The sequence below is a fragment of the Nyctibius grandis genome, chromosome 11, assembly GCF_013368605.1.
Source record: "Nyctibius grandis isolate bNycGra1 chromosome 11, bNycGra1.pri, whole genome shotgun sequence".
NCBI classification, from domain to species: Eukaryota; Metazoa; Chordata; class Aves; order Nyctibiiformes; family Nyctibiidae; genus Nyctibius; species Nyctibius grandis.
Window position 1 is genome coordinate 20,784,637 of NC_090668.1, and position 25,733 is coordinate 20,810,369.

The window sequence follows — 25,733 nt, forward strand, 5'->3', positions numbered from 1 at the left end:
AGCGCAAGTGAATGCAGCAGACAAAGAGGAGGGGGGGAGAAGTGATTGCAAGGCCAGGCCTTCCTGCAGGTGTGCGCAGTGGGTCGGGGCTCGAGTCCCAGGCTGTAAAATACTGTACGCTGAAGCATTACTAATCTGAGCACTTGGGGACTGTGGCACCACTGTTCTGGGGGGGGAATCGCTGCCTCGAACACGTCGTCTTTGGCTGTGCTGTGGAAGTGCTTCGCTGAGAAGACAAAGCACAAGACAGAAGAAATGCTAATGCACCGGGCGCTGGAAGCGCCTTGGTAACAGCGGCAGAGCATCTCGGTGGCAGCAAATTGGTGCTGAGCTGGGTTCCTGTTGGGAACCGGGAGCCCTGGAGCAGGGAAGCTCTCGGCAAAGCACAGCCGCCCTCGCGGGAGCTCTCAGAAGTCTCCGCCGGCCACTTCCCCCAGCTCTTATCAGCACATCCGTTAATCTTTGGCGTTGCAACAGGAGTTGGCACCTTCAGTTCCAAGTGCAAGGTGCATGTCTTTGACCTTGCCATTTCCGCCGTAAACACCCAGCGAGGTGCAGAGCGTCGGTGTAGGTGTAACAGCTCCCCTCTTGCAGGCACCCTTCTGCATGAGCTTCGCCCCTGGGGTGACAGCAGCACCCAGCTAACAGGGCATTACTGTAGATGCAGCAGATAAATAACTGTGGATCGTGGGAGAAGAGGAGGACTCAATGGAGAATGGACTATTGGCCTTTTAGATAGGCTCCAAGAGCAGTGACGTAAATTTGTTCCTGGTCTGTGACATATATCCAGGTGAAAATTAAATCCAGAATATTTAGATTTCCCTTTTCTTTGCTTGTCCTGGGAGTCCCCAATTTAGCACCTGTGACCAATTTCACCTACTTATACCCAAGACGAATTTGCCCCCCTCCCTGCACAGGGACCTGCTTGGCCACAAACCAAACAAAACATGTAGTTCCACTACACTTTGTCCTTCCAGAAACGATTAAGCCAACACACCGGAGTAGGCAGTTAAAGGAGGAGCTTGGCCACGGGAGAAGAGGGATGACAGTGCAAGATCCATCGTCAGCAGGCAGGTGGCTGTCCTGAGGAGCAAGAGGGCGCAGGTGACCTGGGGAACATTGATGGGCTGGGGCATGTGGCAGAGATTACTCCACAGCTCACTGAAGCTGATGGAAGTCATCTTCAAGTGTTTGTGGGCATCACCAGGTTGATATGCAGGGGCAACGGAGAGTGTGTGACACACGAGCTTTTCATTTGCCATTTTCACCCATGCACAAGAGTCACCTAAACTTATTATTTTGAAGGCATTTTCCACGCTGCTGCTATCTTCCTCAACCTCATCTCAACCTGATCTCAAGATGAACGATTGTCACCTCACAGGGCTGTGAACACCCGTCCGTGAGATTAGGCTCTGAATTATTAATGCAATCAATGACTACCTCTTTTCATCCTAGAAGAGGCACAAAGGAAAGCTACAGGGGCCCTGAAAGGGAAGGAGGGAGGATTCTCAAGCAAAGGGGGAGAAGTCACCAGTGGGAACTGGTTTTCTTTGGGTGGGAACTGGTTTATTTTGGAGGCAGGAACAATGGCACCATTCAGGAGGTGACCACGCAGCTACGTTTGTAGGGCTGATGGTGGCACTGAGAAACCCCTTGTGGGGACTGTGTGTCTGGGGGAGGACATCCTTCCTTCCAGCCCCTTTCCTGTATTGAGTGCACCATGGGCTAAACCAAAACGGGGTCCCCAAGAGCCTAAACTGAAGTGCTAAAGCGTGTGTCACCATCGAGGAGGGGAAGGGCTGGGGAGCAGGGAGACGTGTTTATCCTTCCAGTACCACAAAGCTACCGACATCTACGCGTTACCCACCAAGGAGGTGAGACCTGACCCCCAGGCGGGTGACGGAGCCTGTGTTTTGTGGGGTGCATTTGGCTTTCTATGGAGCTTCTTCACCACGAGAAGGACATGGATGTCTCCAGACTGGAGCCCAGCAGTGAACCAGTGTGGGATGGACTGCAAGGCTGGACATTTGCTGCCTGGAGCATGACAGCCTTTCCTTTCCCCTCTCCCCTGTGAATGCTGCGGTGTGTAGGTACTGTCAACATGTGCTGTTGGGTCTCTGTTCTGATCTTTACACTCTTCCTTGGCTTGGGCCTGACCTACCTATTTGGGACATTTCAGTGAAGTTGGTTTCTTTCTGCTCCTTTCCCTGTTGCATTTGGGAGGAAGGTACCATGGCCCCATCCTGATCCAGGACCAGGGAAAAGGCACAGCTCCCCAGTTCTGAGCCCCATGTAGAAAATGAAGCCAACTGGAAACCAAAAATAAAGTACTATCTTCACTCCATTTTTCAAGAAGTTAAAAAAAAGCTATTGTGTTAATAGAGCTATTCTTTCTGGGTAGATAATGCAAAGCATTGCTTCAGAGCTGGCCAACATGTCTGAGAAACATTTTTTTCCTCATTTTCATTAAAATTCATATCAACATTGCAAATAAGATAAGAAAAGAAGTGTACAGTTACACTTATGTAGTGCTTTGTGATCGCAAACAGATTCTGTAATCCCTACTCAGGGGGTTTTAGAGCTGAATTTAGCTTATTTCAGAGCGTAAAGTTGAGCTCAGCCAAGACTGCTCTCCGACTCCGTATGATCCTCATCTGCGCTCTGGTCACACGAGAGAACTGTGGCAAGCCAGGCTGCACAGCCAAGCAAAATCTCACAGATGCATCAGCTGCCCTGGCTGGGGACCAAGCCTCCTTTTTTCCTATGCAGCCATTTATTAATATTCTTCTATCTATTACTTTTAAACCAACGTTTACTTTAAACATCAAAAACCAATACCAGTTCAACTACAGCCTGAGCAGTAAATGCATAGCATGGCTCCTGAGAAACACCAGAAGTCCCTTCTGTTGCCAGGTATCACTAGAGAAAATATTTAAGCCTTGGGTCAACAGAGAATTTATAATTTTGCCATGCCAGGAGTTCACTGCTGCTGAAAAGCTGCATGTGGGCACATCCCTTGTCTGCTGGAGTCCCTGGTGAAAAATGCGAAGATCTGGCAAAGATACCGTGGAAAAGGCTGTTGAGCCTCACATCTCCAGGTATGAGCCCATCAGCAGCTGCAGCCAAGGAGTACTCATCATGGCTAAGAGTGAGCATTTATGGGCTCTGACCTAGTCAGTAGTGTCCCCTCCTAAGTGGAGCCTTGGTCCATGGGCAAAGGCAGAATCCTGAGCAGATGGAAATATTCCTCCTCCCTTGCCCGTGCTTCTAAACAGTCTGACCTCAAGGTGTTTGCAGCAGGCATGGGAGCAATGTGGCCATCCCTTGTTTAAATTTAGGCGTGAGTTGAAATACTTGGCTGAGTGGGGGACCTTAGCGTAACATTTATAGCAGAGCAGCCCCTGTCAGGTAGATGGACTCAATGGAGCGATGCAGTCCACAGGAAACATCACTAAATTCAGTGCCAGGCTTCACACAGGTAAAGCTGTAGAGACAGAGATGGACAGAAGTCAAGTGCATCTGGGCTTCTGGGGAGCAGCCCCAGCTGCTCATGGCTTCTGCTGTTGTTCCTTGACTTTACATCACGAGATGGAAAGAGCAAAGGGTATAAGGTCAGTGGCAAGAGGATGGACCCTCAGCAAAAATGTTCCCTCACTATGGTACAAAGCTCTACCTCCATTTCCATGCAGCTGTTAGATTAGAGAAACATTTTTATATCATTATGTCTCCTAGAGCAATCTGCAAAGAGTAGCTTGGGGAGGCATTTGGTTTTTATATGAACTTAAGTTGCAGTTTGCAGGAGTGCTTCGTTCCTGACATGCAGATTAGGTTTCCTGCAGAGACCGGTGCATTAGAGGCAAGTCTGGCTAGAAGGTTCGTAAAACGTCACCTGCCAAGCAGTTTGGAGAACCTAAGCCTCCCTAGATAATTCAGTCCTGCTAGGTGCCTCATGCAAGACACCAGCCTGTGTAGTCTTCAGTTCAGAAGGCTGCAGCTGAAGAGAGAGTTGGGGAAAAATTAAATTCAATTGGAAAATTCAGTTAAGGATTTTGGCGGTGTTCTGGAGAGATGGTGTTAACTTCAGTCTCGATCGCTTCCAGAGTTGATGACTTCAATCTAGAACTAAAGAGTAATGGAGGTTGGAGCTCCAAAAAGCAAAGGAGCTGCATGGAGGAGTTCAATACCAGCAAAATGGCATGAAGACCCCAAAGAAGCATTAAATGATTGATACTGCTGCGTGAAGGCATCTAAGACCCTTGTCCCCCAAAGCAGCTTTTTTCAGGCTGTGCGCTGCCCACCCGAGCAGGGAGGTTAGCCCCAGAATCCCCAACCTCACCAGCTCAGCATAGGGCCCCTCCATGCTCAGCTGTGATGTCCCCCTCCCTGGGACCAGCCACCCTCCCCTCGCCGTTGCCGGTGGCTGGCTATCGCTCGCTGCTCTGCTCCAGCGCCTCCTCGCTGGAGGAATACAAATTGGTCAGCACTGAAGCATATGGAGGGGAAGAATGCTCAGCTGTGAGTTTCGGGGACGGGTATTATACAAACCCAGCCACCAGCACATCACCTTTTCAAAGGCTTCAAATCCGCTACAAATTGCTTCTGAATGACAATGGGAATTTCTCGCCCTTCACAAAGCCCCCCACATTAGCATCTTTATTGGAATAAACTAGCTAATTTCTCCAGTTGGAGGACTGGTGTGGAGAATCCCTAATTCCAATTAGATGGATATTCAGCAGCACCCTGACGCTTGCGGGGCGCAGGGAAGGCTGCTGTCTGGTCTGGCGAGTGGCTCGCCACCTGCCCGAGTCCGGATCAGAGACAAAGAGAAGGGAAACGCTCAGTCCCCGGGGCCAGCAGCAAAGCAGGACATCGCAGGGACCGAGGGGTCCTTTTAATCCTCAGTTTGTTCTTTGTGGCTTTTGGTAATTCCCAGGCACAGGGTGGGGAGGCTGAACCTGTGCTTGCAGGAATAATGATAAATCTGTGCCCTTCGCTATCCTTCAGGTCCATATGACAAATATACCTGCGGCTAAGCCAGGCTGACTGACTGCAGCTGGACGGGAACACTTACGGAGTAGAAGGAGATATAGTCTGTCCATCCATCCTGAACAACTGTACGGCAGCTTGTCATGAGGTTCAGCATTTATCTTATAAAATGGTTAATGGGATTTCTCCAAAGCAAGGGCTGGTGCCTTGCAGTTGGCAGTGCTGCAAAGATGAAATTTCTTCTTTGTTGCTAACAATAGGATCCATAAAGAAAAAAGGAAAAAAGAAGAGAAAAGCCAAACTCCAGAAACATAAATATCCCAAATCTAAAACCTGGTGATCTTGCAGGTAAACAGAGCTCATTTCTCACTATGGACTGAACATGTGGAGCCTTGGGAGGGCTTTTCCTAGGTGCATGCTCCCTGGAGCAGGGTTTATTTGGGCATTCACAGTGTAGCACTGGCCTGGCCCATAGCTGGGGTGGCTCAGGACTGTCCCAGGACTGTCCCCCCAAATAACCCTGAGCTACAGCCCCAGTACCAGCCATGCTGTAGTAACTGCAGGGTTATCGGAGGGAGCAAGGAGAATGGGCGATGTGCCTTCATGCCTGTAGCAGGTATCATTCGTGTCTGATCTGTTTGGCCAGAATTGGCTCAGATCAGTTGGATTCAGGGGCTCTGACTGTCAGCAGGACAATATCCCCTTTGTTTTTTGTGTTAAACTCTTGGATTTAAACCATGGGGCATAGTTGTCCAGGAGTACTGAAGTCTCTATGGTGTCACTTGGTGAGGGGGGACAGGTCCTTTGGATTTTATTCTCTTACAAGGTCAGACTCGGTGGAGGAATTCTGAAAATGTCTCATCTCAGTGCTGAGCAAACACAGCCCGAAGGCAGAGCGGGGCTAGTTTTGACACCGTCTCTCTAATCATCAGAGCAGCGACAGGGCCCCCAGATGTGCGACATTGGAGGCAAAGCTGGTGGCTTCAGAGTCGATATAAAAGCTCTCTCTCCCGGTGTGCTGTGTACCAGGCGAAGCAGCGAGCCCATGTCACGATGCTGTCTCCATGCTTCCCCCCATCCATAAATATTGGCTCGTCCTCCCCCCACGGTGTTGCCCTTCGCGCAGAGCACCAACCTCCCAGAGCGACAAGCCCCGTTCTGATCTCCCTCCCACCTCCTCCGAGGGTTAATGGAAATAGGAGATGGGCTGCCGAAATGCCGAAATGCCGTAAACAAGGCTCAGCTGCTGGGGGAGAGAGGGTCAAAGGACAAAAATGAGGACAAGTCTGTACGAGGCCCCGGCGGCTGCTGCCACCTGCCCCAGCCCTGGGATGGAAATGGCTGCTTGGCTCTGCCTTCCTCCCACTGGAGGTATCACCCTTCCTCCAGACTGCCTTTATTTGGGCTAAAAAATGATTCGTTGTGTTTGTTAGAGGGTTTCTTCTCCCCTAGACAAGTGGCTCATGAAGGTCCCATAGATGCAAATTGTCTCATTCTAGGGTTTTTCAGACAGAGACAAGGGTTCCTGCTGAGGAGGGGACTTGGCCCAACACGTGCAGAGCGGTGTGCGTTTGCTGTCCATCACCCAAACCACCTGGCCACCTCCCTGCCCAGTGCAACACACACTGCACAGGCAGCGCAGGGTCCGAACCATGGTGCTGAGTGCTTTGTGATTACGAATGAGCCTTTCCATGGACTTATTTATGCCAGACAAATTACATTTGAGGATTGTTTCACCAACCACTGACAGGCAGCCACTGCTGGGGTGAGGTGTGGGAGCCTTGATGGGACCATAGGCTTCTCTGTCCCTTGCAAGTGCTCTTATCCGAGGTATCAACCATCTTTCAACAGTACTCTGGTGATGGGATTAACGGGCATTAGGAGGTTTTGTTCTCATCTCTCCCAGGGAGGATCAAATGCAGTGAAATATCTCATTTTGCTGGTTGCGTTTTTGAAAAATGTGTGGTATGTGTTAATGTTAGAAAGGCAAGGTCAAAGGAACAGGACCATAGGACACAGGGCTGGAAAAACCCTTTTAGGACATGGAGTTTGGTCCATGTTATCGTAGCCCTGTTTGCACTGTTTTAAAAGTAGTGCGGTTGTTTACCCTCAGCACATGTGCTGCAAGGCTGTTCATGGATCACAACTGTTTTCTGGGAAGAAATGTGAAAGAAAAGCTGCGGCTCATGTGTCACTTGTCCTTCAACAACAGACCAAACCCTGTATCAACTCAGTGCGAGCTCTGTCTGCTGCACCCACAGGCATTATCCTTCCTGGGCACGTTTCCACTCTACCCAAGCAACACAAGTTGTTGCTGTTATTTATCCCAGAGTTTTACATTGGCCATTTAGGCTGGAGGAATGTGACCTTGAGTTTGAGGAGTGTTTCAGTAGAAATCAGCACTGAATGGAGACCAGCTTCAGTTTGTAGGAGACAACTGTGGGATGGTTTAGGAAGGATGTTGACAGTATCATATCCAGCTGAAAGAAACATCAATGTGGGCAAGTTTAAACACCAAAAGCCTTTTAGCCAGCATGAATATATGAAATACCTTGCTGCTGGCATCAGATGCAGCTGTTAACTAAGCCCTTTGATGAACACAGGGGCCCATGTGACGACCCTACCAACTACCTCCTGCACACTTGGATTCCCCACCGACCTGTGACTCATTTCTCTTATGGGGCCAATGCCCCCAGCCTGACCCGCTCGAGCTCAGATTCATCTCAGCCTGAAACTGTTCTTCATGTGGAGGCAGAAGTGTTTTTTAGGGATAATTTATGCTATGGTATTTCTAGTTTGGTATGTATAGTATGGAGAGCTCTGGAGAAGTCCCCCTGTAATGATGCCTCACATATTGCTCCTCTTGGCCTTTCAAATCGCTCCTCTTACCTGGATTGCAGTAGTGCTCAGTGGATCTGTGTCTGAAGAGGGCTTCACCTTCTTCTGAGCGGATGTGACAAGTAGCAGCAACTAGAGGTGACCACCGAGTGGATCTGGGTCATGCACCTGCTGTATGGCTTGAAGAAAGTCCCACACCGAGTGGTGCAAATGGGAGGGTTATAAACCCTTTCGGGAAACAGATGTACAAAGACAGGAGTTGTTTTACAAGCGGTGGGTGAAATTAGTGGTAGCAATGGCAGAAACGCTGTTTTTGTGGTGAAGAAAACATTGTGTGGACAACGCCAATACAGCTCGACCAGCTTCCTGCAAGACTCTTCTGAGCAGTTTGTTTCACTTTGGCTGTTGGCACCATCTCCCAGGCAATTCTGTTCACTAGTGATTTTAGCTGAGTTTTCAAAAGCTGGGCCTCCAAACCCAACAATGTTGCTGAATCAGAGGTAGATTTGCCAGAAATGCCTGGACTCAAACCTGACTGTGAGCTCTCTCCAAAGTGTCCTGGACCAGAGCTGGTGTCCCATCCAAGTCAGCAACCATGGATGGAATGGATGAGGTGCCATGGTGGTATTTGGCCGGTGTCTTGGCTGCCGGGCTGGGGTGGGAAGGCACAGGTTATGTTTTATGAGGGATGAGTCTTCTCTTCCCTTGGCATGAGTGTTGTTGGCTCCAGCTCCCTCGTGCTGAAAGTTTCAAAGGTCTGATTGCACGCTGGATACCTGACAGGCACCCCTGGGCGTGGACATCGAGCAGACCCTCCTCTAGCACCTCTTATAACAGTGATGCACTTAATATTTTTTTTTTTTATGTTCTTCATGCCCACAAAGCCCAAGCTACACTGTGGGATTACAGTTAACCAGGGTGGACAATTCTTGGGGGGACATGACCTGGAATTGGGGCAACCCAGCGAACTACACAGGGCTTTAGGGGGTGAAATAAAGGAGCTGGTGTTATTGTGGGGATGGAGTACAGTCACCTCAAAACCCTGAAGGCAGATGGGGCAATGAAGGGAAACTGCTCACACCAGCATTTGTCAGGATGCTGTGATCAGCAGCCATGACTCTGCTTGTGGGAGATTTCCATTTACAAAGTTAATACTGCACTGGCAGGAGGAGGCAATGAACCAAAAGCTGAATTTTTCATCTGATAATTATGAAAGTTACATTGCACTTATGTTGGGTTTTTCTGCTGTTGTGTTTGTTAGAATATAATTGGTATGAGCACAGCTGAGCACTGAGAGCATTCCCCCCGCACAATGTGCTCTTTTGCCAAACAGGCAGTTCATGCATTGCTTGTTTGTAGCAGCATTTTTCTGGAAAACAAGCAATTTTCTTCCCTTTAAAAGGACTTGGGGAAAAAGGACCATCATTTCCAGGCAGAAATTTTTCTGAGGAGGATATTTTTGTGCCTGGCTAAGGAGAGACACGAAAAGGTCAAAGAAAATTAAAATCACATGCTCCGAACATTTCAGGGCAGGTGTTTTTCCTAAGCCAGAGTTCAGTGTTTGGAGGGTGTATCCCGGGATTTATGCTCCTCCTAACATTTCACCTGTTGCACTAGCACTGGAGGGCGAATGATTTCACAACCCTAGCAGCCTGGTTTCTCTGGACCCAACTCAACAACATTGCTTTAAACACATTGCAATTTTTGCAGCTAGAAGGAAGCCTCAGACAAGCGCTCTGGTCTGGCTGCTCGTTGCTGCATTTCACTTGGCATGTAGGCTACAGATGAGGAATGCACAGAATTTCCTTTTCCACCCTGTCAGATCCTCTGTCTTGAGCCTGGCCCAGCCCCAAGAGCACAACGGATGCAGCTGGAGAAGGGCAGGTCCAATCTTGCTGCTGAGCTCCAGTGACACTTAACCTCCTCTGCTGTGTGATCAGCCAGCAGCTGGAGGTGGATGCTAATAAGTGGCTGAGCATCAGCTGCTGCCTGTTGAAATGGGTTGTTTGTGAAGGAAGAGGAGTTTATTTTCCAGGCTGGAGGAGGTGATGGAGACTAGGGCTCTTGGGGGAGAAGAAGGAGGTGGCCTTGAATCTGAATGAAGGTGGTTTCCTGATTTTGCATCTTGATTTCTCCATTGGTGTTGGTCTGCTTGATCAGGTAATGGGACTGTAGGCTTTCCCTCTGCCTGCTAAAGATTGCTGCCAGCAGCCTTGTCCCATTGTGAAAACTGACTTCAACTAATAGTAATTTCTTAGTGTCAGCAGTAGGTGGGAATCAATAGGGAGCTTTGAGCTATCAAATAATGAGACCAGTTAATCCCTTGTGGTGCTTGGTGTTAGGGAGGAACGTTAGCTCTTTGGGGCACACTAGCTTCTCAGTCGCACCTATGCTCTGTGAGACAACAAGGCTTTCCCACAGGTCTGTTAGCTTGGCCTTGGTTGCAATGAGAACTGTAAACATAGGATCACATTCTGTCTTATCTCATCCCTAAAAATTATTTTTCTTGGCCTGGGATGGAACACTAACTGGCTTCTTTCCTAAAGCAGCTGTACAGCAAAGATGGGATTGAATGAACCTCTTTCCCTTGAGCTTAGGAACAACTCAAGATGGGTAGAAAACTGCTATTGCATCATTGATACAGAAATAACTGTAATTCACACCATGTACAAAGATACCAGAGTCTGATTGCTAACAGTGATGGCTGTACTGGTCAAAACTATCTTTATTGCTTCAAGAAAACAAGTTTTATCACAAGGATGCTGCTAGGAAATGAAGAGGAGGATTTGGTTTTGTTTGTTTTTTTTCTTTTTTTTGGTGGAATCATCCCAGCAAACAGTGTATAAATTGCTGGAAGAAAATCAGACTTCAAAAGGCATCAGAAAATATTCTTCTTCCTCCTCCATTTATAGATTTCCTTTATTGGAAGAAGAGTGCCTTGAAAAGAGCCTGTAATGAAATTTGCTCTTTGATTAGTCTTCATTTTATTTATGTATTTAATTTTTCTGGAACGGTTAAAGTCTACTCAGGTTGAGGGAATTTTTATTTTTTTTTTCTTCTGTGTATTTCCTTACCTTAAAAGTTTTAGGACTGTCCAACATTCTCTTCTGGTTTTGCTAGGAGGTCTTCCTTGGCTGTGTAGAGGCAGGTTTGCCTAATAATGTTTATTAACTTAATCAAAATATTAACAAAGACCTCTTTTAAACAAAGTGCTGGCTAGGCACTGGAATGAAATAACTTAACAAAACCTATGAGTTTAAGCTAGAAAGGAACTTTCCTCGATCATTCAGCTTTGTGTTCCTAATGGTGTCGTTATTTTGCTAGTCAGTAACCATATAGATCTCAATTCTCACCTGATTTTTTTTTGCATCAAAAATCAAAGAGAAATCGAAAGTAATTTCTGGAGAGAAGTTTTTCAGGCTTCTGTGTCCAGCAAAAAGGAATCTAGTCTCAATTCTCCTATGTATTGCTGTCTCTGGCCTCTTGGCCAATTATGTTGGGTTGGATTTAGTTTAACCCAAAGCAATCATCAGGTCACAGCGACTCTGGAAACAATTTTTTTTGTTTTTAAACTGAACTATTTTGTTCTTGACTCTTCCCCCCAGTTGCTATAAAGCAAAAGGCTTCAGTTGTCTTTTTCTCCAGAGAGATCAGCAGCAGCATGCGGAACAAGCGCTGTGCTAATAAAATCCTGTCTTGGTTTAATCTAAGCAGGGATTTCAGTTAAACTCTGTTTGTTCAGTGACCCCCCAGCACAGAACTGCCCTGGGGATGGCTCAGGCTGTGGGACAGTCCTGGAGAGATGGAGTCTAGGGGCTGAACCCAAGCGGTGGTGACCCAGTGCCGTTGTTATCCCCAGCTCCGGATGCTTTGCTGGCTCTGAAGGGGATAGAGCGGAGGGGAAAACATGTCTCTGGTCCCCTCTGCATCACCAGGAATAGCTTTGTAATGTGAGCAGCCACCACAGCGATGCCTTGTCACCCTTCTCCCCGTGCTGGGGATGCAGATTGGGTGATGGGGAGGAGGAAGGGCGCTGCTCTGCTTGAGCTGCCATCCTGCTGCTTGGCAGAGCATCCCGGGACCCCGAGCCGCTCACCAGGTTGTGTGTGTGCTGTGCCATCTGATCTGCAGCAGGCAGGTAAGAGCACAGCCCCACCTTACCAGCGCACGGGGTGGGAAATTCCGTCCCAGGCTCTGAAGCATGTTACAATGATGCAGGATGTACAAAATGGACAGCATTTGAAGTGTTTCCTTATAGGATAATCAGAGGAAGTCATTGTATTAAATATCCATTTGTGTCATTAGCCTTTTATTTGGTACTTTGTCCAGACATCCTGCTTGCTTCCCCTTTGAAGTAATGAATATATTTCCTGTGTGCCAGGTCCGATCCAAAGCTCCTGTGTAAAACCGAGGCACCGAGCTGAGATCAGTCGTGTACTCAATGGGGAAGGACATCTGCAGGCTCACCTTGTGTGAGGAATTTTGAGATAAATCTAGAGCAGTGTTTATTGGCTGCCCTTTGACACCTCACACTACTGTGGTGGGACATGGCAGCAACACCACTATGTCATCCTGTCTGGTTCAGAGACCTGGTCCAGCTCCCAGGGTGCACAGAGCAAATGCTGAGCCATAATTCTGTATATTGGGAGGTATCAGGGGCAAAGAATTGGGAACTTTCCATCTTTAAAGGTGGGAAGTGGCAAAGCTGCACCACGTCCCCCTCTCTTCCTCCTTCCAGTTCTCACTGACAAAGCTCCCACTGCCTTTCATGCAGGAAGGATCAGTGTCCAGCTACTTGTTTGCAGTAATTGCTTCATACCTGCTACCTTAGTCATCCTCAGGGGTTGAATCTGGGATCACCCTATCTAGCAGCAAAAGCCACTCTGTTTCTAAATCTGTATCTGGGAGAAGAGATGGAGGCTTTGTGTATGGGGCCTGGAGGTGGAGGCATGATGTATGCTAATGAGTAGATTATAGCCACATCCGAGATACACAGTAAATACCATGAGGAATGCTGTGCCAGCATGTGGGATCCTGCCCCCAGAAACAGCTGGAGGAGCTACATGACCCCTTCAAATGCCTCTTCACCCTAGACTGCGGTGGGGAGGGCAGGAGGGAGGGTAACCAACTATTTGTGCCTATCAAACAAGTGCTAGCCTCTTTTGCTGCCAGGGTGGGAAGGGTTAATCGGGGAAGCACAGCCCCTAAGGACCAGGACTGTTGTTCCATGCAGATTGGCTTGTTCTTGTTTCTTCTATTGATCGCAATCACTCGGAGCTGTGCCTGTAACAAACTGCCTTAAATCATTGCAATCATAATAAGCACACCTTGGTAAATAATGCATGAGATGTCCGTAAGCCTATATTCATGAGAAGGAAGGTGCATATAGAGCGTGGTAATCATCTGGGCTTGAGTGGGGGCTTGGCTGGTTGCATTGAGATGTAGTAGCTGCTAGGGATCAGCCCTGAACTGAGCTGGGTTTCAGGCAGGCTCCCCAGCCCCTCAAGATGTTGCAAATATAGACAGGCTCCTTTTCACGTTCATGAATTTTGCAGGAGATGTTTAAAATGCCTCCAAGGTTCACAGCATAATACAGGTTGGGCGGAAGTGGGCTTGTGGCAGGTCTCCAAATAGCATAATAGCAAAGCATCGCAATTAATAGTATTTAATATATCTTAATGACAACAAATCACACAGCGGGTAACAAGTTTTGCTGTGAAAGCCTCATAGCCAAGTTAATGGTCTGGATATTAGAAGCCTTTGTTTTAAAATGCAAATTAAAAATGCTCAGTTTTCCATTTGTCTTGAGGAGCAGAGTGGTGTTAAAGTGTGGAGCTTCTTTAAGGCAACTTTATCTGCTCAGGCTGAGGATTGGTGTAGTCCTTGGCCAGACCCCACTGCTGGGCAGGCTCAGGTGCTGTAGCCTTCATTAGAAGGTTCCCAGGGCAAATTGCAGGGAAAATTGGTCAGGCAGTAATTTCCACCTCCCTTTAATCCTAGGGAGATGACTTTGTGTGTGTGTGTGTCAAATGACAGTAATAAGGAGAGTTTGGATTTTGTATGGTTAGAAGAGATGGAAGCAGAAGCATTCCTGGTTATATCAGACAGCTGTGGATGGCGATGGGTCATTTCACTCCATTATAGTTTCTGGCAAGTGAGAATTAAAGGGTGTGTGAGGGCATCATTTCTCAGCAATGACTTCATTTGGCTGTCTAAACAAACAGCCGTTCCTCACCAGGTGCAAGGGGCCTTGTATTTGTTTTTTTCCTCCATGAAGTGAAAAGAATACCTAAAGTTAAAATAGCACCAGTGGTTTGTATCTGCTTGGCGGCTGTGGTGGTCTCTACCTCCTGCAAAACAGCTGTGATGTGAGCCATGGCAGGGAAAACTTACTCCTCCATGCTCAGCCCTGATGGGGTGCCTTCATGGCCAGATGAGTGGGTTCAAAAGCCTGGACCCCCAAACTCACAGACCTTCTGTTCACACTGGTCAGCTCTAGGTTGTCCGTATCCAACACGCAAGTCTGCTGAGTAGTACCCACAGTGGGTTGAGTGAGTAAGGTCTGAGGTTGCACAGGGTATGAATGTCTTGTAGGAGCAGTTGCTAAGCCCCTGGAGGTATGTGCTGGAGGGAGGGCTAAGCCTCTGGTGTGCTTGGTCTGTCTGAGATTGACTGGCTCCTCCTAAAACACAAGTGTGGGAATTATCTTGTGGATGGTGTCTGAGTCTGGCCTTGAGAATGGGTGAAGAGACAAACCTGGCTGATAACTCAATTGGGCAGCCCACTTCTAGCTGTTCTCCTGCACCCCATCCTTCAGTGGTGCAGCTGCTTGCATCTGAACGCTTACCCTTGCCATGCATCAAACCTCAGTGATCCCACTTTTCTTGAAGTCAGGAGGTGGAAAATTTGGAAGTGCTGGGGAATCTGCTGTCCATGGAAGATGTCTGCTCTGAGAGTGCTGGGGATCAGCTGGTTTAGAAGATCATCTCAGCTTCACTTCTTTCTGAACCATACCAGAGCATTTTATGGATGCAAACAATTTAAACTCACATCAGATCCCTAAGTAGGCCACATCTTGGATAAATTTAAAAACCCAGCTCTCCTGTTGGCAGCCACATCTTAAACTTTCATTAAACTGCTTTACCTTCATCTCTAAAGCTGTGTTTTTGTCCTTGATACTCTTCCTGGAAGGCTGTTGCAGAAACTCACAGCTGGTGGTTATGGTTAAATAGAAAGAATAATAGTAAAACTTTTCCTCTCTAAAAATACATTTCTGAGTGTCAAGCTCAATCTTATCTCCAGGAACAGTCTGAAGAGCTTGAGATGATTTTTGGGTCCTGGGTTTTATCCAGAATCAATTCTTTTTGCTTCCTTCTAGTGTAATTAAAGAAATAAATCCCCCAGAACTTCAGCTCCACATAGAGCAGAGTCCTCCAAAGAAAAGTGATGATCCTAGCTATTTTATAGTTAAACTATAATTTTTTTTTTCTGTACTTCCAGCTGCATCATCTGTCACAGAGAGAAGCAGAATGACAAAGCGATAAAGGGTTAGTAAATTTTAAGCTGGTCCAGTTAGATTGGAGAAGAAGGATCAGCTAACGTGAGCGAAGGCAGATAAATGGGGGAACATTCCCCATCCTGCCTTCACCTTCACACTGCGCTGCCTCGGCTGCTGCTTGCCTTTGTGATGCTCGCAAGAGATGTGGCCATTCATAGCCATCAAACTAGCAGTCCTGTCAAGGTCCTCTGGAAGCAGAGACCCAGTATGGGCACCCTACGCAGGGGCACAGGGTGCTGGGGGTGAGTGTAATGCATCTCTGCTGGCCTGGCTGCTTGGGGAGGCAGCTTCACCCTACAGATGGTGGTTAGAGCCCATCAGACTCACTTTCTTTGGTAACTTGAGCCAGGATTTGAGTGGAGGCCTCCAAAGGTGAAAGGCTAATACGCTCGCCTCCCTCCCTGCCACTGAGCCCCCTTCGCTTTGTTCAGGCGATGCACTAACTTTGGGAAATCACTCCTGCAACCCATAAATGATGAATGAAATGAGAAAGCCCTGCTTGGTGCGCAGGGATAATGCGCTGGCTGCTGGGCTGTTTGCTCTGTGATATTTAGCAAACAGGCTGCAAAGAAAGCTCAGCAAGATCCTGGACAAAAGGAGAGGACCATCAACTGAAAAACTTGCTGGGTTCAATTATGGTCTGGAATTTAATCCCAGTAGGTTTGGTAGGGCTTCCCCCCCCAACCATTTGCCCCCAGGCAAAATCCATCTCACAAGTAGGTTTCTCTGAGGTCTCAGGGCAGCATGCAGAGGTGTTAGGCTCATAAAGGGTTTCTTATTCACAGAAAGCCCTATAGATACCCCAGAAGCTTGTACAGATTACTTCTGGGTGAGGCCATAATGCTGGAAGTGAAAGGGGCTGGGATGTTCTTGCGGCTGAGAAATCCAGGCTGCAGAGAGAGAGAGGGATGGTTAAAGCCCATAAATAGTTCTCAACTAATGAAATTGCTGGGTGGGGAAAAGGGGAAAATAGCTCCTTTTTAAAGAAGATGAGGCAAACATGCCTCCCAACATACTTTCTGCTCATAAAACTCAGTCTGGGTTTCTAGGTAACTGGTGGAGATACCCCAGGGAGAAGTTTCTAAGGGTTTCCCACAGTTGCTAGATTTGAATAACTGAATGGAAGTGCTGAATATCAACCTTATCTCGCACAGAGTGTGGCTTACCCCATCCCACCTCTCCTGAGGCTCACTCATGTATGAAGCAAACCTGAAAACCTGGGGGTCCTTCACATGGGAGACCCACTGTCGGGATCCACATTCACCAAGTGCAAGACTAAGAGGGACCGTTATCATACAATCCAGTCCGATCTCCTGGCTATCTCTGCTTAAATCCCAGTTTTGCTCTCTATGTCTGGTTGTAATCCTGGATTCCTGGGGCTGCCCATCCTCTTGCAGGGCCATCTCTCTTGGATGGCTTGTTCATCTGCTGGATGGGGTTTCAGAGCCTGGTGGGCATTCATAAGGTACTGATCCTCCTCTGGATATTACTGTTTATTTATTTATTTTGTTTTACTTCAAAATATTTTTATTTTATTTCTAAGCAGCGGTTACTTTCTGGAACTCAAATTCTCTGCTGGTCTCAGGCTCACCTTTGGCTCTGCTTATGGCCTCACTGTGCTTTGTGATAAGGTAGTGAGTCAAATTAGTTGTTGAAGGCACAGAGAGGTTCAGGTGTTGGGATGGGTTTTTTTTTCCTTGCTGGCCATGCTTTGCTCGCAGGACCAGGCTGTGCCTGCAAACAGTGAGGGGATAAGCAAGGAAAAGGGCTACTTCTTCCTGCCACTGTGAGGGATGGAGCTGGGAGTGAGCAGTGATCCTATTAAAAAAATATTTTGAATGTTTCTCCCTGACTCTTTAAGATAGTTAGGTTTACCCTAATTATTATTGTGCTGGAAATAAGCATTTAGACTCCGTCTAAGCCTTGATGTGAGCAGAGGCATTACAATGAAATCAAACTGGGTGAACGTTTGGTTTACATGAGACTTTTTCCATCCTGACTCCCCTGTCTTTACTGGGTTTCAGACCGGTTAATCCAGTGTGTGAATGGTAACCTCATACATTGCTGCCATCCAAACCAGTATAGGGATCTTGCCAGTTGTAAACTGAACCTCGAGTCCAGGGAAGCCTTGACTGGCAAAGCGGGGAATCCAGGTGGGTTAAATGCACTAATGCTGTTTTGTGTCAACTTAAATCTAGGTAACAAACCTCCTGTGTTAGTCACTGCTGTTAAAAAGCAGCTATAGAGAAAGTAAACAGCCAGCTGATCATCCCTGCAATGTAAGTGGGCCTCAGGATGGAGAAGGTGCAGATGCTTTCCCTGTTTGCAGGCAGGGATGCTGAAGGGGCAGCGGCACGGAAGTCACTTACCGTTGTGATTGAATTTAGTATTACTCATATGTCTGTGCAGCCTGGTGGCCACACACATGAAGGTGCAGGGCAGTGTCTGTATCCTCCCCCTCACGTGGAGGAAGGCAAACTGCTGATGTGTGTGGAAAGGATGAGTTCAGAGGACGCAAACGGCACGTGCTTGCTTACAGAGGGCCGAGCCTGCCCAGGCAGGATGGCTGTGATCAAATCTGGTGACAAGTGCATTAAGAGGGGAGTCGTTCTGCAGATGCAGAGGTCAGGTGTGACTGTCTACAAAGGCTCAGAAAACTTGCAGTGTCTCAGGATTAATTAACACAGGCTGCCAATCTCTGCAAACACAAGCTGTTCTTGTGTTTGCAGCGTAGAAGGAGCTGTGAATGAAACACAACAAACTGTGCAGCTGACAAGTGAAGAGGCTGTCTTATTAATCAAAGTCTGGAAGAATACTGTCTGGTGAACCAGTTTCAGACCAATCTTGCCAGGCCTGGGACTAGCCAGTCCCTGCTGCTGGCAGAGATGCTGGGCAATCCTACCGGTTGCTCCTGCCTTTGCAATGTGCCGTTTGCTGTAGCTGTTCTCCTGGGTTCTTACTCCCAGTCACTTTGTCCTAATGGATGGTTTCTGCTTCCCTTGTCCCTGCTCTGAGACAACTGCCCTACCATGCCAGGCTGGCCTTCTTTGTACAGGGTCCCACCTAAAAAGCTGGGGGTTTGCAGGATGGTCTGGTGGGACTGAGCCTTTCTTTGACCTCGCTCTTGCTTTGGACGCCTGCCTTGTCTCTCGTCTCTCAACCCTTGGCATCCCTGAGCATCCCTCTCGCCCAGGCTTATGGTTTAGTACAATCCCAGATTTCTCTGTTTCCCAATATCTGCTCCAAAACCACTTGTAGTTGGGCTGTAACCACTTGGGCTACCTGTATCCTTTTCTATCTTAACTGATAGTTTGAAGCCCACAGGAGCTGCTTAATGTGTGTCCAGGGATGTAGCAGAGGATGACTTGTGCTGTAAGGAGAGGACTAATTATTCTGTACATCCCTCCTGCCCTGAAGCCATTGTTTTATCTTCAGATCTATCTTATTCCCCCCACTAGACACTATTTGGGAGAATAGATATAAATTAAAAGCAAATTATGCAACCTGATATGATCAGTCAACAGACACCTCTCTCTGCACACATACCCTGAATAAATGAAACCACCATCGTATCTGACTGCAGACTATAGAAAAGCTGAGAGGGGTTTTGAAGGTCAAAACACTCAGCCACCGTATCCATCATGTGTTTGGGCAGATTTGGAATAGTGCTGCATCAAGTAAATGCCTTCCTCTTCGTGGTCGTGCTTGGAAACGCTGGCAGTTTCAGGTGACAGCTATTGGATCAAAAAGCAGAAGCGGTGGCACAAAATTCCCTTCAGAGGAAGGACAGATGATGCATATTTCTGTTCACTGTACTGAGTACCTGATGCAGTCTGGGATCTCCTTCCTGTTACAGGGAATATTCTCTCCTGTAGCCACTGCTGCAGGTGCCACAAACCTTTGGAGAGTGTTGGAGGTCCGGATGATGGGATGCAGGACATCCATTCCTCTCTTATTGCGGGAAGGGGCTGCACGATGCCACTCTTCTTTGCATTGACACCAGGTATGTAACCCTCCTGCTCCCCAGGAGCTCAGCTCCACTCGTGCTGGAAATCAGAGTTGGCTGCATCTCCTTTCCAACCACATTTTGATCAGCAAGAGATCTGGTGTCTCTGGATCCATCCAACACCGTGCACTCCATCCATCCACTTCCTCCTCCCAGCTGCAGTTCACCATCACCTGTGTAAATGTGGCTCCCCATTAAGTTCGTGCTTGCAAAGCTTTAGAAGACTAGACCCTGAAACACGACTGCTCGGGGCTGCAACCAGCTGGGTGCTGTTTATTGCCCCCAAAGCTCTCTAACTGCAGGAGCTAGCGAGGCAGCACTGACCGAAGGGCTGGGGCTGCAGGCTCCCGTTTCACCGGAGGCAGGTGAGCGTAGCAGTAATTCTCTCCCGCTTTCTTCCACATGAGGATTTTGTGTCTCGGGATGTGATACAGGTCTGGTTGCTCAGTGTGAGCTCTCAAAGCTTGTGTGAGAGCTCACGTCCCCCCTTCCTCTCTGCCTGCCTTTTCATTGCAGGGAGCGTGGGGCTAACCCTACCCTAATGTGAGGGATGCTCCAGCTGGTGTCCATAAAAGAGGTCCCCCATCTTGTGCTTCTGTCCTGTTGTCTACAGAGCTGAAGAGTTAAATTTTCTGCTGAAAACCCATGGTTCCTCTGGAGAAGGGCGAGGCCAGGCCTGTCCTGAAGCTGAATGCTCTCCCGTGGTGGAAGGTGAGGCATAAAATTGGGCAACCGGGGGAGCTAATGGAAGATGAGTGCGAGCTCAGGGGTTCAGCTTGAGTGTCCCATGGAGCAGAGTGCTTTAAACAGGTCTCCTTGGCACCAGGGACAGCCTCCTGCATGGTCTGCCCTCCACTGGTACCTGCTAAGCTTCCCTATTCCCAATTTAGTTGGTTATATGCTGAGAAACCGTCTTTGTAGCATGTCACCGTGACTGGGGACAGCGTTCCCTTCCTTGCATTTGCTTCTATGACCATGCAGTAGGAGCAGGAGGGTACTTCTTGGTTGAGAAAAGCGTCCAAGCTACTGCCTCCTTCATTTGTCCGAAGGGTGCTGGTGGATACAGTGCGTGGGAAATGCCCAATTCTCTGCTCTCAGTGACACCCAGATAGCACTGCAGTAACTGTCTGTGCAACTTTGAGGCACCCTCTGTCCAGAGCTCAAACCAACTTGTTGCATTTCAGGTTGCCTGGATAACTTCTCCAATGATGAGCTCAGCCCACAGATAAGGCTTGAAGGATATTACTGCATTTCCCAAGAGCGCCCAGCTTTTGAAATGCCATTTTCCCTGGTATTAGGAGTTCTGGAAGCTGAAACCAGCCAGAAGATCAGTATCTTTAACCGTATCATGAGGACTTCTTTTGGGAAAAGGCATTTGTGTAACGCATTGTCATAGGCACATGAATGAAAGTGTTGAAAATCAGCTGAGGGGCAAAGTGTACGGTGGAGGGTGTGTCTCTGGGTGTGCTGAAAGGAAATGTTATCTCCAAATTGCTCATTAAAAACTTCATTTTAATGTCCTGATTCAGATCCTGTTTATTCCAGCGCAATCAGGATTAGCTCCCCGAAGCAAAGCCCGTGCCTGGCAATAAGGCAGTACCAGCCAGCGGGGTTGCGACAGGAGGAATGCGAGAGCAGAGTCAAGCCCTGCATCTTGAACTCATTGTTTTGGAGCACACAGCAGTTTTAACTTGACCTCAAGAAAAGTCCTATTTAAGGCAATTTCTCGGTCAATATTGAATATTGCCCGCTCTTGTTGATCCTGTGGTCTACCTGGCTTTGACCAGCTCATCAGTCCTGGGTCTGCTCTTCTCGAGATCCAGCAGTGCTGCTTCGGCAGATTTTTGAGGCGGTTCACAAGAAGTCATTCAACCGCTGTTCAAAACCCTCATCTAATAAGCTAGTAGCTAAAGCAGCTTCCAGAACTGTACTCTATTCCAGCAACTCCCTTTGCCAGCTAGAAATTACACTATTTTCCAATTTCATTATTACCTCTGTTTTTTATTATAGCTTCATTAGAGTGAGAAAACTGGAAAGGAAGCGGGGATTGTATAATGCAGGAAATAGTGAATTAATACCTCTACCATATGATGGAAGGGGGCAGAGCTGTGACAGCGTCAAGAAAATATAGAGCAAATAAAGGTTGTGCTGGCTGGCTGGGGATGAGACTTCTCCACTTGCTCTGAGTATTAACTTGCAAAAAGAATGATTTCTCAGAAATGCAAGATCTGCATTTTCTTCTCGCATGCACATGTGCTGGATTGTGAATAAAGCCATCACAGGGATATGGAATATGGCGGGGGGGGGGGGGAAGATTTTATGGTATGTAGATGGGCTTTAGCACATCAGCAAAAGAAAGCTGATTTATTGCCTAAGAAAATCGTGTCAGGGCATTTTAAGGAACGGGTTATGTACGATGATAACAAAGAATTGTCTATTCCTTACCACGTGGTTCTCCAGTGCTAAATCCTGAGAAGTGTTTATTAGCTCTTGAGCATTTATAGCTACCGGCTTCAGTCTGAATAGGAAAGTGCAGCTCATGACAGCCAGGAATGTGGAGGGGTTTGTCTTTTTTTGTTCTGAAAGGGTGGGCAGCACTAAATAGTGAAAAACACCCTGTTTTTTTCTTTTTCTTTTTTTTTCCCCCTGCGACTTTTCAGATTACACCTGTGTGTTCAGGCTCACTGACCTTACACTGATGTACCCAAATCAGACAAATAACCCGTTATTTACTGTGCACCCTGAAATTTCTGGCAGAGCGTGGAAATTCCACTGTTACAATACATGGAGATGGCATTGCCTGCAGTTTGAGCGGATGCTCAGATAAAAGCCTTTGTAAAGTGTATCCCTTAAAAACCCATTTTCTTTATAGTAACACCAGGAAGTAATTAAATACAGGTAAATATAATGTTTATTTTGACACTGTCTTTTGAGAAGTTAAGTGATTAGTTAGGGTGAACAACTCCGCAGCAGAAACTGTGCGTATGCGTCGTGCAGTTGTCAGACCTCAACAAATGAGCTTTTAATAACAGCTTGTTATTCAGTTCGCTGGGTTGCAAATAGATGCAGGTTTTAGAAACAACTTCTTATTTATATATCTTCTGATCATTTTGAACGCCTGACAGCGCCGCAATAAAGATGCCTCTTAGCTGAGTTAAATGTCTTCAAAGGAGCTGCAGGCAAACAAATAACGAAGGGGAAAACACAAATATCAGTTGGAAAGCGTCAATGCGCAAGGAGCTATGAATTTTAAAGTATAAATTTTTATAGATTTTTTTTTTTTAAGATTATACATTTCTAGAGCCTCTTGAAGCTTTAAACTCTTTACAGCCTGTTGAGAGCAGAATGATCTCTGACTTCCTACAAGGGAGGCCAGCACCGGGGTGGAGAGATGCAGCTGCTTTACTGGCATGGAGCAGCTGGGCAAGGCTGGAAGGGATGCGGAGAAGCATTTTGCATCACTTGAAAATTCAAAGAGGAGGTGGAAGGACGCTGGTTGCGGTGACCTGCCCTGCGATGAGTCCCTGGAAAGGCAACGGCTCCTGGGCACGTTCCTGCTGCGACCGCAGAGATCAGTGCAGCAGGCTGGGGCAACCCCCAGCAATGCTTTGAAGGTCTAAGTGTTATATAGGAAAATTATGGGATGTGAAATAAAATACTAGGCGATCGATGAAAAACATACATTTATTGAGATGTAACAGTCAATTGCATGGCTGTTAAACAGTTATAACTATGTATTAAATAATCAGTTCAGCTGGTATTTATTTAATATAATCGCAGCCTATTAAACCTGAATTAAGTACAGAGTTAAGTGTCTCTGGGACACACAGCTGAAAGTGGTGCCAGGAACATTTTATGTTGCCTGAAACCCTTTGTGGAAAACTCCCACAAACATGGGCTTTGCAAAATTGTCCTTTGCCTGACAAGGGAAACACAATATGAGATTTTTAATTTTGACCTGAACTGTGGCAGAGTTATCTAGCAACTTTTACCTGGACTGAGACTTAATGTAGATGCGTAGTTTCTGTAGATCAAAAATATTTGACTGACTTTTTGGAACTGTTCCTTTACAGATTTTGTATGGTTTATTTTGCTTTACTTGCACATCTTTTCTCCCCTGATTGCCTGATGCTTATGCAGTTATTCACACCAGCACAAAGTGAGTCCAAAGTAAATGTAAAATGCTGCTAAATCAACACGGAATTTGCTCTGACCTGGCTGGGCTCACAAATGGGAGATGTGAATAAGGAGCAAACCTCGCTCTGGAAATGCGAGGTCAGAGGACCCAAGGGGATGTATAATTCTGAGCTCCCAACAGCTCCCCATTTTCTTTCTACCAGTTTATGGAAGTTTGCGCCCTGGCTCATGGGCATGGGCCATCAACGTGCTTTACTCGATGTGTGTTCAAGTGCTGCTCTGAAGGGTACTGATGCCAAACACCTCGGAGCTAGCACGCACTAATACCTGGGATGAAACTCATATTTGTTACGTGGTGAAACTGCTGCCATTGGTGTTCTGGGTTTGGGTCAAAGCATTTCTGGTTTTGCTTACTTTATTCCTCTTCTTTCTCCTTTATAGTGACAAATGAAACCAAGCAAAGACTCTTGTCTTTCAAAATAAATATCCAGACTGAATGCCACACAAACTGCATATGGTGTGCATTATAGATTTATTTTCGTGAGAGCTTGCAAAAAAAAACTGCTGAAGTCAGGGCAGACCCTCACTCATTAGCCCTCAATGCCAGGACTGTCTGCGGTATTTTACGTGCAGATAATTTGTGTTTCTTTTACTGGGCTTTGTGCCTTTCCTCGGCTTCCTGAGGCCGATCTGTCATTTCACCATTCCCAGGGTGTGGGAGTGCTGTGGAGAGCCGATGGCAGTTTGTTCTCCCCATCAGAGATGCCTCCCCCGATAGTGGCAAATACAAGCGGAGAAGGAGGCGAGCGAACCCACGCGGGGTGTGATCCTGCCTCCCAAAGTCTCTCCCAGAAACGAGCCGGGATTGCGCTAACCGGGCAGATCCCGGTTCCTGTGGAACCTGAATGCCTCTGTGTAATGAATGCTGCTGCCGCAATCCCCGTTCCCCTCCCTCCGGCTAATTAGTCCGTGTTTAACACCCAGACAAAACCCTGCTGCACCTGCACCGCCTTGGGAAGCACAATGCTGAGGCAGCCAACAAAGCGGCATGGCAGGGACCCCAGCGCGCTGAAAGCCCTGCCATCCCTTGCAAGCACTACTTAGAAAAAGGATGATAGAAAAGAAGAGGGGAAAAAAAAAAGAGGAGGAGGAGATTCACTCGCTTGGACTTTTTCACTATTGGGAAGAATGGGTGAAAGCCCCACAAAAGCGGCTTAATAAAGAGGAGAGGGAGAACAAGGCGAGAGGGGAAGTGCAGGGCAGGCTGAAAGGAAGGAGGGCTTTCCAGGTTGTATTGTCCCCTCCGCCCTCCAGAGATCCTTAGTCGACGTCTCAAAGGCCGTCGATGACATCAAGTTGATTGGTTTTGCCGCAGCGTTAAAAGTAGGGGCTGGAGAATCGATGCGGCCATCTTCTGCACAGGACCCACTTGTTAGGAGGACAAAATGAGTCTCATTCATGGGCACTACAAAGGGGCGAGGTCTGCTTTGATGTGGTGATGGATGGCCCCTTCACCTGTTCCTTTCCTTGGGAGGTATTCTGTGATGCTTTTTCATCCAGTTCTCTGGCCAAGTTCTTCCTAGGAATAGCTGCAGTCCAGCAATAGGTGAAATTATTCCTTTTTGAAAAAATACCTAAAAGTCTTTAATGCGAAGAATATAACTAATTTTCTACCTCCCATCCAAGAAGGGCAGATATATTCCTCCCTGCCCAATACACATACGGAAGGAAACCTTATGTAGAAGCTGTGGTTTTTTATGGCCGTGTTGGATAACAATTTGGTTCACTTTTAGGACATGACTTTTAGAAGATGCTGCTGCTTTGCCATAAATAGAGATTAAGTCTCAGATGTGCCACTTGGGGCGATTCAGGCTCCCACGCTGATCACTCTGCAGTTGATGTTGGCAACATCAGGAGAGAGCAAAGTGGGGTGCATTGCTGACAGTTACCGGCAAGACAACCTGAATTGCTATGATTATTTGTGTGGTAGATGAGTTGTGTTATTCTTATAGGAGGGAAATCAGGGACGGGATGGTTAAATCACTTTCCTGAGATTGCTGAAAGAGTAAGTGTAGAGGATAGCTATAGATCTCAGGAGATTCTTATTTCCAGGCCAGTGTGGCCATATCTTTAGTTATCTTTTCTTATTATTTGTACAGGATGGAAAAAGTGGAGCCCACAAAGCCCAGCTGAGATCACAGGTCTGTT